Source organism: Cephus cinctus, unplaced genomic scaffold (genome assembly GCF_000341935.2).
Source record: "Cephus cinctus unplaced genomic scaffold, Ccin1 Ccin1_scaffold0043, whole genome shotgun sequence".
Taxonomy (NCBI): Eukaryota; Metazoa; Arthropoda; class Insecta; order Hymenoptera; family Cephidae; genus Cephus; species Cephus cinctus.
Window position 1 is genome coordinate 45372 of NW_014332789.1, and position 12651 is coordinate 58022.

At 41.6% G+C, this 12651-nt stretch overlaps 1 long non-coding RNA gene across 1 annotated transcript; it reads left to right on the top strand.

Annotated features, from left to right (window-relative positions):
- Window positions 1-684: 684 nt before the first annotated feature.
- On the top strand, window positions 685-12292 carry LOC112494458. The gene is made up of 2 exons (XR_003059869.1): window positions 685-835; window positions 10990-12292. It is a non-coding gene; the product is annotated as an uncharacterized LOC112494458 (long non-coding RNA).
- Window positions 12293-12651: the final 359 nt, after the last annotated feature.

Here is a 12651-nt window from a genome sequence, read left to right on the forward strand (position 1 = left end):
CGCGTCGCAGCGTGGCCATTCCGTCGCTTCTGACGTAGGCGCGTTTCCAAATCTATATTATGGTTTACAACAGCATGAAAGTCTAAGAGACACGTTTTTTTTTTATCGGTGGAAAAACGGTTTTAGGGGGTGAAATCAACCCTCAACCCCCAAAGTTTGGCATGTCGAGGGGTGGTAATGCAGTTTTACATAGAAGGGATCGACCGATTTCTATGAAACAAAAACTAAAATGTTTCTCATCGCGAGTAATGTAAAATGCACCTAGACATTAAAGAAAATTGTCTCTTGAGGGGGTGACACCCCTTGATTATTCTTTTATTTCACTCTATTTAAAAAACCTACGATTGGAATTTAATGAAACGCGTACCATTTGAAAGAGGAAGTAAAATTAAAGTTTACATGTTCTTGCTTTTTTGCGGGAAGTCACGTTTAAGGGGGTAAACCACCCCCTGTGTACAGATGCATGAATTCCCACGGTTCTTTGCAGTGGGGAGAGGGAGAGGGAGAGGGAGAGGGGAGGGGGGAGAGAGAGAGAGAGAGAGAGAGAGAGAGGCAAAACGTCAGCAAATTAAAACTTCCAGACGCGGCTCAAACCCGAAATCCAAAAGAAGCCAATGTTTGCGTCTGCTTTAGACATCAGATTTTTTATAATTTTATATTATGAACATATATATTTTCAGATTTACAAAAAAAAAACGAAATTAAGGAGGAAATAAAAATTGTACCAGGAAGCCCATATTCTCGATTGCCGCTGTCGCCTTGTCCAAGTAATTCAGATTCCAGTGGATCAGAATGGCTACATGAAGCATTAATTTCTACATCTGCAAATCTAAAGGTAAGTAAATACTTTAATGACGCAACTGATTGTAAGTGTTCCCACATGGAAATTTGCAATCGTGCCAATCCTGGGCCATTAGTGTATAGGATTGTGTTAATGTCAGTCATTAGTATCACGATACGATCAAAACGATAATGTCAAGAAATGCTTCATTGTTAGTAATATTTTGTTATTATTCGTCAAGATAATTGCGGTATTTGTAAACCTGAGAATTAATAATAAGCCAAACATGAATTTATGATATACCAAGATCGTTTCAAATTTGGTCGGCAGTATTGTGGCAAAGCGAGTAATGGATGACTATGAATGGCTACGAATGGTCATTACAAGAATTTCTTAATGTTGAACCACTATTGGTGCAATGTATGTCCAATAAATAAAATAACAATCATATAATTTTAATATTTCTACATATTAAAGTAACTTGATTTATTAGAAAAATTGCTGCTCAAATAGATGGTGTCATCTCTCATCAATGATCTTCTGCCATCCGTTCAAACTGAATTTTTTTAGTTTGATATCTACCATGTTGTATAGGCTATCTTGATTTCTAAAACTTGGTTCCTAAATTTGGATTCTGTTACCTCAAAATTATTTAATAATTTATAAACATTTTCGTTGGATTCACTGACATAAAATAACACACAGGAAATAATATATAAAGTTATTCAGTGGAAACACACTAGCTGTAGTTGGGTCCAAATGGTCGACACGACAGTGTAGCCTCTCGAAGATAATGACACCTAGGGACTGCTCACCGTCCCTGATTCATATAATTGTACGGCCAATCTAGACTTTGAATACATGGTGTACATGAAGTTGAAGTTCAGGGTATAAAAGTTACACCAATCGATAGCTAAAGGTCCCCTTATGAACTATAACGGGGTGCCCGGCTCGTCCCCGCTATAATTAATTTATATCCATAGAGCCGCCAGGGAGCACTAGAGGGCTAGGAATTTCCGAAAAATTAGGAGTTCTGATCGGGATTCGAACCTGATACCTTCGGACTGCCAAGTCGAGCACTTACCACTGTGCCACTGAACCCACTGTCCGACCTGATAAGTCCTATTTATTTATTTTTCGGTCATTCCTAGGTGGTATCCCCTCCAGCTCTGTAACGCTACGTTACAGAACATATTAATTTGTATCAACTCAATTTTCAGGGCCAGATTAATAATTAATTAAAAACAATCTAAAATTTGCGCCTAACCGACTTTTACCCTCCATTTCTCCACTATTACTCAGTCAATAAAAAAAATTGAAATTACTAATTTGTAGCGGGGAAAATTTACCATCAAGTTCAGTCGGAAAATTATGGGAGAAGATGCATGGGTCATTTATTGTAATTTTTTAAAGTAATTTGTAAACATTTTACGCCATGCGCAGCTTGAACAGTAGAATAATCTGCACATGGCGCGCATCACGTGACTCAGGCCTAGACGTCATTGAAAAGAATCAACTGACGCGTTGGCGACAAAATGCTTACAAATTACTTTAAAAAATTATAATAAATTAACCGTGCATTTTCTCCCATAGTTTTTTGACTGAGTTTGATCATACATTTTCCCCACTACAAATTAGTAATTTCATTTTTTTTGATTGACTGAGTAATAGTGGAGAAATGGAGGATAAAAGTCGGTTACTTGCAAATATTACAAATCTTAGATTCTTTTTTATTCATTATTAATCAGGCCCTGAAAATTGAGCTGATACAAATTAATATTTTCCTAAGGGGACCTTTAGCTATCGATTGTTGTAACTTTCATACCCTGAACTTCAACTTCATATGCGACATCTAAATTGACTGCACTATAAGCGCACACTGACAGTTCGCACAGCAATAAGAGGTTATTGAAATATTTGAATAGTTAGGTTATTGAAATTATTAATTAATATTAGTATTATAATGACAAATTGTAATATCAGTCAAGTTTTATTTTTACAACAGATTGCAATAACTATTAGGATAGTTTTAAGATATCTAAAATGGATTCACAGAAGTGTTAGGATATTTCTGGAAAAGCGGTGCGGTAGAAACATAGGAGAGGCTTACCAAAGAGTGTTGGGGAATCTGAGGACCTAGGTTTATTCAGTTTTCTTATCTTCACCTCTCCCTTAATCAGTGGCAGAAGGAGATTATTAATTATTTCAATAACCTAACTTATTTCTATGTAACTGTCAGTGTGTACTTATATAAAGTAGTCACGATGAACTGTGCCTAGGTGTCATTTTTTGGAGAGGTCGCACTGCTGTGTCGGCCACTTGGGTACAGCTGGTGCGTTTCTACTGAATAACTCTGTATATTCAAATATACAATATTATATGTTATTTATCTGTTGTGTATCTGTTGTGATGTGGCCACTTTCGTGGCCCAGGGTCTCGCAAATACAGCTATCTCAATAACACGGGAGAGGGGGAGGGAATTGAAGAAAGGGGACACGGTGTAAAATAAAAAGAAAGTATAATTAATCGAGATAAGTTGAGGTTGATACAATATAACAAAATAGAGAAGAAAATATAATCCGAAATAGAATACTTAGACTAGCAGAAATGAAAATAGGCACGCGTGTACTCGCTCAGGAGCACGCGGTATCGGAGGGCTTTAAATGGGCTCGGTGGAAAGGGGGGTCGGGGAGCGGAGGGGTACGGTGTCGACAAGGGGGGACAGGGGGGGCTGTCAGCTAAGGAATGGTACTCGAACAATATCTGGGCGCCAGCTACTGTAACGGTGTAGCACCAACGAGTGACCCCGAAAGGTCCTCGTTTGTTTACTTTACGGGATATGGCACGGCTAGCGGAGGGAGAGGTGAGGGGGTCTCAGGGAGGAAGGTTCTCGATCGCAAAGTGGCTACTTGAATATTACCTCGGTGGGAACACGAAAAGGGAAAAAGGGGGTGAGGGGAGAGGGAAGGGCTGAGGGTTGTCGGGGAGGGACGCAAGATACCAAAATTAGGGCGCACGCAATATACCACGGGCCTCGAGTGTAAGGGCGGAAGGCCCGTCGCAAATACAACGCAGACTATCAAAATCCTAGGCCACGTTGGCCAACTCGCAGACGTCCTGAAGGGAACTACAAAATCTACAAAGCAAATTCAAAAGGGGGTGATCAGGAAGGGATGGCAAATATGGGAAACTCAGTCACTCAGTACTCCCTCGAATATCCGCAACACTGATAATCCTTAATAACAGACTCCAAATCGCACTCACTCTCACTCTCACTCTTACTCGCAACTCGCACACGCTAAATTCTCGCTCGCTCGCTACTAGATCCTGGCTCGAAGTGACGATTCCTTGCCGATATCCGGTTGTTCTGTCCCTCGTGGGCCTCCAGGGCCTCGTTGGTTGGCTGGGGCCGCTCAGCTGAGAGGTCTACGTGCTTTGGCATTGGTTGGCAGTTCCGGCATGGCAGGGCATTGGTCTGGTTCAAATCAGTTGTTTCGCCGGGCCTTCCAGGGCCTCGTGTCGGCGGCACGGCGCTGGCTTTGCCGGCACGCGTGCTGACTGCGCGCGCCGGTCAAGATGGCGGCCTCCAGGCCTGTCAGAAATCTCCCTGGCACGTCTGCGGTCTCGGAGGGAGAGGGCTCCGCCGCTGTCACACGGGACTTTTTCCTGCCCGTGTGACGGGACTGTACCGGGGCTGCATATATTGGTGGCGATGGTCGTGGCTGGGCATCCATCCCACGGGCGACTCGATCTGATATTCCTCCTGCCCATGCCATCCCTGCCTTCCGCTGCTTCGGCGACGTAGCCGCTCTCGCGGTCCATCCAGGGATGCTGTGCCCGCGTGTCAGGTCCACAGCGATGTCCTTGTTGCTGGTGCTGGTGGTTGGTCCTCGGCGATGGTCCTCCAGCCAGTGCCCTACGGGGGAAGGGTGACAGGGAGGGAAGGGTGTAGGGAGGGGGTCTTAACACTAAATAAACGCAATTAACAATAATTAAGTCTAAAATGCAATACTCGAGGCCTATGGGACCTCGAACCAGGAGGCGGAGGGGAGTCTGTAGTAACATTTTTGTTACACTATATATAACAACTTTTGTAAGTTTTAAGTTTGAAAAATAAATCAGTTGTACTAGTAATAACTTTCTGTTCTTCTTTAGTTTACTCACATTTCTCTCGATAAATTCTCTGTCCATGAGGGATTGTGCCTTTGGCAGGGTATTTGATCTTGGCAATCTTGAACGAGCAATTTCTTTGCGTTTCTGTTTAACTTATTAACTGCGGAATGTAGTTTTCAAAATCCCCTACAGAGTGCTGAATTAGAATCAAGCAATGACGAGTATACATATCGAACGCAGGACAAATAGTCCTATTATAAATTTTACGAAAAACGAGGAAGGATTACATTTTTATTTGATAAAAAATTAACAGTTTATTTCTGAAAAGGTTATTGTTATTAAAAACTTAAAAGTTGCCAAAAAATATTAAAATACACAAACAAAAATAATTAAAGAAAGAAAATAATTTTAAGAAATTCAGTTGATTTCGATGTGGTAGTTTTCGAAACACGGTACCACACAAAGTGGCACTTCGCAGGTCATACATCAATACCTTGACTCCTTACGGACTCCATTTTTTGAACAGACGGCACATCTTCGGAGGGGATTTGCTTTCTATGGAGTAGCCGGTATAAAATTGGGTAAATGAGTTCCGATGAGCCATGTAGGTTTCGCGGATGTAAATGGTCGATCAATTTGAGAAATTTTCTTTTTGCTGAATTGCATACATCTCAACACATTTCAGTAAAGAGTTCAGTCAACTCAATTTTCTATTTTTTTAAAATGTAAAATGTATGAGTTCAAATAGATAACGTCTATGAGGTGGAGAAATATTTTCTTATAATACTTCTTTATCCTTTTTTTCGCAAGTGTATATGATACAATTATTCCATCACTTCTGTCCACACCACTCATTTTCGTACCATAATCAATGACTATTTTACGTATGTAATTGGTTTCGGCCTGCAAGCCCCCCTCCATATAAAATTGTTAGATTTAGGTAGGCGCCAATTATTTTTAGAAAGGATGTACGAGAAAAAAAATCATATATACTTTATTGAGAATAACCGTGCTTTTACTTGATGGTAACGAAGAAGAAGTAAAATTATATCGCCTAGGTTTAACAGAGGGAGTTAGGAATACCAATGTCGCGCAGTAAATAACAAATTATTCCAACAAAACTAAATAGCAGTTGTATTGGTAATGTGAAGGAAACATACCACCAAATAATATTCTTATTACATTTTATTTAAATTTCGAATTTTTATAATCAGTGGTAATTTTTTTATTTTACACGACGAGTATACACGTCAACCGCACTTAACTGGTTAAACACGTCTCTGTGAATCTCTTCTATGGAGCCATCCATCTTTTTCAATACTATTAATGAAACAAATTAAAAAAATAAATAAATTACTTTATTTTAAGGAATTAATAATAGTACGTTATGCACGGCGCGGAGCCGTGCATAACAGACCCGAGGACGTGCTTTTATGCCGGGTATAGTGCTGAATACGCGAGAACTACCCAAACGAGAACTTTCTATACCGTATGGAAACACAACTCGAAAAACTATCAGTAGATAGTACGGGAGCGCTAGCCAGTTCGTGGCTTCTCGGTTTGTGCCCCGAGACAGACTGCTTTGATAACAGTCCAATTCGAGAACTAATCATTCTGATTGGTCGAGATCCTTATAGCCGATAACTCTTCCCGTCTCTCGAGTAGTCCCTTTAAACCAAATCGAAAGCGTTCCTTAGCGAATCGGTACGTAACTTTTGGGATATCCTCCACGGCCGCTTCCCCATGGCATCGGGCGACAGCTGGGCACCACATCCTTAACTCGGGTCAGGGGGTTCCTCCCCTGTCCTTACCGTATCAAAACTCTATCTCCGCCCGCTCTACAGACCTTTGCCCATCGCCAGCGTAGCGCCGATATCTCACTCGGGCTTCTGCCGGTCCGTGGAGATGTCTCCATCGGGTACTCTCCTCTGCCGTGCAATTCGGTAAGTCGAGACTCTCTCCCCACAGCAGATTCCAGCACCTCGACCTCAACTAAACAATAAAAAAATCTTGCGAGAGCATTGGCGTAACTATACGAATCGACCTGAGAGCGTAGTTTCTGAGCAGGGTGACGACTCGAAGGGAGCCAGAAAGCGAGAACGTTATCTGTATCGCTAGCCAGAGTCGCCTTGTGACCGTGAATCGAAACATCACGTTACGATGTACAGGGTGTCCCAAAATTCGATGATAATCTGGATGTAGCGAGAATCAGTTTCAAAAGCAGGTTACGAAAATGACCTTCGTTTTACCGGTCAAAATTCACCAATCAGAGTGTGGTGACAACGGAACTGGCAAAGATATGCAAACTCTGAGTTCTCTTCCTCGCTTTCGTTTCTCAGTTACAGTAACGACAGTGAAGCCAGTTCCTCATGCATACTAGATAATACGCTACCCGATGGGCTTTTGTTTTTAGCTGATTGATGAGAATTAAATAGAGAATGCGAAATCCCAATTACACGGTTTGTCTTAACAGAATATGAAAATGGCCGGAGTTTCATTCTGTCAGCACATTCACTCAAGTAGAAATGTCATGTCTAGAGTCCCTCTAGTCAGAGTCCGGCCAACACCCGGAAGGGACACCATGTTTAGGGCTCGTTTGGCGCCGCCATGACATTGCGCGCGGATTTTCAAACTATCAGTCTTTACCATCAAAAGACTCGGTCGAGTTTCGTACCAAGTATAGGCAACCCGCCGTACAGGGCTTGACACAACCCACACTACACAATGCGAATCTCTCCCATATACGTATTCACACACACCATTCTATTCCGGAAAGAACCCTCAAAATGGCGGAGCCAATCAGTAAGAGGCCTAGTCATGTCGAGTTATGAAAAGATCATGAGTTGATTGTACACTTTTCTGTACTTCCTCCCGTATATTATCCCGTACATTATCCCGTACGTTATTCCGTACGTTATCCTGTACATTATTCTCGGTCCTGGACAAGTTCATTTTCGTAGTATTCTGAGTCCTGTAGTTCCTCTACGTAATGCTGAAAAGTACGGGAAAAAGTCTTGAAAAATGCATCGGAGAAATTATGAGCGAGGAACACCAGGAAACGTAGGATATGAACGAGTTACGTTTGTACCTCGAAGACGACGGCGAAGTGCTCCTTCCAGATTTGGGAAAACGCTTCTTTATACACGATAGATCTCCCGTAAATCTACCATCGATCTACCGTGAACCTGACGTGGATCTACACCAGGCCCTAGGATTACGATTGATTTTCCGTATCAATTGTAATCAGATCAATCAACAAGATAGTCTCATATTACACAATCCTTCTACCTATGAAGATGTGCTTAGATATTACGTGATACAAATGCACTCTTGTGTGAATGATTATTTTTATTTAATTATAGTCAGTAAATCTCGACTCAAAAAGGAATATTATTAAGTTATGTTTGAGTGTCGAAGTGATGTTTCACTGTGTTAAGAGACATCGTGTAATTAGGACTTCGCGCTCTCTGTTTAATTCTCATCAATCAGCTAAAAACAAAAGCCCATCGGGTAGCGTATTATCTAGTATGCATGAAAAACTGGCTTCACTGTCGTTACTGTAACTGAGAAACAAAAGCAAAGAAAAGAACTCAGAGTTTGCATATCTTTGCCATTTCCGTTGTCGCCACACTCTGATTGGTGAACTTTAACCGGCCCCCGTTTAAAAACTGTGCACTTTTGAACAAAACGAAGGTCATTTTCGTAACTTGCTTCTGAACCTGATTCTCGCTACGTCGAGATTATTATCGAGTTTTGGGACACCTTATACAGGGTGTCCCAGAATTGCTTTTGGACCGGAAAGTGGGCGATGCCTGGAGGTGCCCTGAGTACCCTCCCGCAAACCGTTTGCCAAAATTCGCGATAATTTTTAAATGAGAAGCATTTAAGTGCGACCAATCAAAACGAAGGATTTCCGCGGATTCACTCGCGGATGCCAAAGATAGCTGCTTTGCAATAGCTTCCCACAAATTCCGCGTTTAGCAATTGTTTCATAGCCCGAGCGAGCGTCGCAGGATTTGTCGACAAACTACTAATATGGGCATGGGTGTGACTTAGGCTGGCGCAGCAGCTACACGTGCAACGGGCGATTGGCAATTGTTTCGGGATAGGCATTCAGCCAGATGAAAACCGGTACACGGTGTCCAAAACGTCATGCAATCAATTTTATAGCAGTCCTGAGGAAAACAGATTATTAAAGTGAGAGGGAGTCGGGAGGGTGGGTGATGGGACTGATGCATCAAATTTAAAATGAATTGCACTACTACAACTAAGCATAAAAGTATTATTTTTTCGTCCTGTGAATAGCCATATCGAATTTCCAAGACATCGCGATTGCTGATTTCAAAGTTAAAGAGTGCTCATCGATTCTGGAGACTGTAAAAAATACGTAAAATAGGAAAATAGATTAGGAGAGAAACACAAAGACACGTATCCTTTCTTTTCGTCCCTAGAATGTTCACACCAAGTTGCAGCACTTTGCGACTTTCGGTGGTAACATTTATCGACTCTGAACTTTGCAAAAAATACATGAAATAGAAAAAATGATCTGGGAAAAAATGCAAAAATACGTATCCCATTTTTTCGTTCTTAGAATGTCCCCACCAAGTTGCAGCCTTTTGCGACTTTCAGTGGTAAAGTTACGCAACACTTGTCGACTCTGAATTTTCAAAAAAATACGTGAAATTGACAAAATTATCTGAGAAAGAAATGCAAAAATACGTATCCCCTTTTTCCGTCACTCGAATGAGTATGCCAATTTTCAGACCTTTGCGAATTTCAATGTGAAAGTTACAGAGTGCTAGCCGATTTTTCATTCAGGATTTTTAAAAGATGTGAAACGCACATGGGTGGAGGTATACGAGAGGTATAGGTAGAGAGTAGATAATAGTATAGGAGAGGAATAGGAAGAGAATGGGCAAAGGTATACGAAAATTATGGGAAAGGTATACATAGAACTTAGGCGTATGACTTATGCCTAGCTGTAATTTGTAATTTGCGTAACTTTGCCACCGAGAGTCGCAAAAGGCTGTAAATTGGTATACCGATTCTTGAGACGAAAAAAAGGGATACGTGTTTTTGCATTTCTCTCCTACTTCATTTTTTCAATTTGACGTATTTTTTGAAACTTCAGAGTCGACAAGTGTTGCGTAACTTTACCACCGGAAGTCACAAAAGGCTGTAACTTGGTGGGGACATTCTAGGAACGAAAAAACGGGATATGTATTTTTGCATTTTTTCCCAGATCATTTTTTCTATTTCATGTATTTTTTGCAAAGTTCAGAGTCGATAAATGTTGCCACCGAAAGTCACAAAGTGCTGCAACTTGGTGTGAACATTCTAGGGACGAAAAGAAAGGATACGTGTCTTTGCGTTTCTCTCCTAATCTATTTTCCTATTTTACATATTTTTTACAGTCTCCAGAATCGATGAGTACTCTATAACTTTGAAATTAGCAATCGCGATGTCTTGGAAATTCGATATGGCTATTCACAGGACGAAAAAATAATACTTTTATGCTTAGTTGTAGTAGTGCAATTCATTTTAAATTTGATGCATCAGTCCCACCACCCACCCTCCCGACTCCCTCTCACTTTAATAATCTGTTTTCCTCAGGACTGCTATAAAATTGATTGTATGACGGTTTGGACACCGTGTACCGGTTTTCGTCTGGCTGAATGCGTATCACGAAACAATTGTCGATCGCGCGTTGCACGTTAGCTGCTGCACCAGCCTAAGTCACGCCCATGCTCATATTGGTAGTTTGTCAACAAATCCTACGACGCTCGCTCGGGCTATGAAACAATTGCTAAACGTGGAATTTGTGGGAAGCTATTGCAAAGCAGCTATCTTTGGCATCCGCGAATGAATCCGCGGAAATCCTTTGTTCTGATCGGTCGCACTTAAATGCTTCTCATTTAAAAACTATCGCGAATTTTGGCAAACGGTTTGGCACCCTGTATATACTGTGACGCGAAATTAGAAAAGAATCGAGGCACGATTCCACCCCCTCAAGGGCCAACCCTATTACAACTTTTCTGTTTTTGATTCTGTTGTTTTATTTTTCTATGTCCCATGTCGCGAATATTGTGTTCGAGGGCTTACCGAATCTCGAGAAGAACCAGCGAGGGATTATCGATGTGGGAGGAATGAGGACGAAAAGCTGAGTAACGTCAGGGTTCCAGCGGGGCCCTAGCTGCTCGCGCTGTCGCTTACCGCATCAATCACCTCGCGACTAGGACCACCTCTACGCATGATATCACCCGAGCTACATGAATTGGTCAACGCCTACCGAGTAACTAGCAGGGAGCTATTACTTATCCTGCGTGACAGAGACCTACGAACTACAGAGCAATGGTTGAGTGTTTGATTTCCGAAATACGTTGTATTGAGTTCAAGTTAGGAACGTGTTGCCGAGATACAAGAAGAGGTCGTTGAGGCTGTATTTTGGATGTGTCGCGATTGTAGCCTACGACAGTGCCTCCGTTCGGCCGAGAAGCCGCCTGACCATCCTCGTCCGTCAGGCCCACAGGATCACCGCTCATCTCCGCTCGGCTGATTTCGCCGCTGTGCGTCGAAGCTCGGGAAAGCTCGGCCACCTCCGTCAACGTTCGTTTCGTTCCGGCGCCGTTTTTGCCTCATCTGGGCACGCTTGCCCACGATCGTCGATCGATAAATCATTGTCATACAAAGCTTTGTATCCGCCGAACGTGCCAAAATTGTGAGAGAGAGAGAGAGGGAGAGAGAGGAAAAGAGATAGAGAGATCGACCGCTTTTGTTGCCGCCTTTTCCTGCTTTCTACCTTTCTATTGAGCTATTGCTTTATTTTCTTTGGCAAAATCTTTCGTTTTTCTTAATATTCTCTGCTTTTCTGATTGAAGATTATAGGACACGTGCACGGCTAAACCGTCCGTTTAGCCAGTGGCTAGTTTCCTTTGCCGTTATCAGGCGAATGTCCTTCCGCCTAATCTAGTATAAAAGAAGGATAGTGCCGTTAAAGTTTTATATTTTTGAGTTTCCGGTTTTGCGCTTTTCTCATATGATTTGTGATTTCCATTTTTCTGTAATTAACGAATTTTTTGTGGAATCTTCGTCTAGTGTACGCGGTCGAATCTGCCTGCCAGAGCATTTGTCCCTGGGTTGACCGGCTTTATTGTTCAACAGCCAAATTATCTTGCTGTCTATTTATATTTTGCCGATTATTATAAGATATCGTTTACTGAAAAATTACTATCTTTTCAAGACTGTATATTACCTTGAGATTTCCAAACCTGTTAGTTCAGTTGAATTTCGTCGCGAGCTCACACCTATTATTAGTCCGAATATGTGGAAACTTTACTGTTCTTTATCTATCTTTTCTTTTGAACTGTTATAAGCTGATTAAAATTCTCTTTTTTGTGCTGAGACGTTCTTTAATTTTTCTGAAGTGTGATTCCTCACTTAATATTCCTAGTTTTGTATGCGATATCTTCCACTCTTATTTTGTGAATTATTGCTGGTGGGCCATATCTGATTATCGTTGCTGAAAATTATTTTATTTTCACCTTTATATTATCTGTGGAACTTGGTGAATTTTGCATATCGCGAACGTCCCTCTGACGTGTCGCGTTCTCACCGCCCTCCGAGGCGACGGTTGCAACGGTAATGAAATACCTGTTCTAATATTTTATTTTTCTGAATGGTGATATTTGACGTGCCGTTTCATGTTGTCATTTATTGTGATCTTTACTATTTATTGTGCTCCATTTCCTGTATTCGCG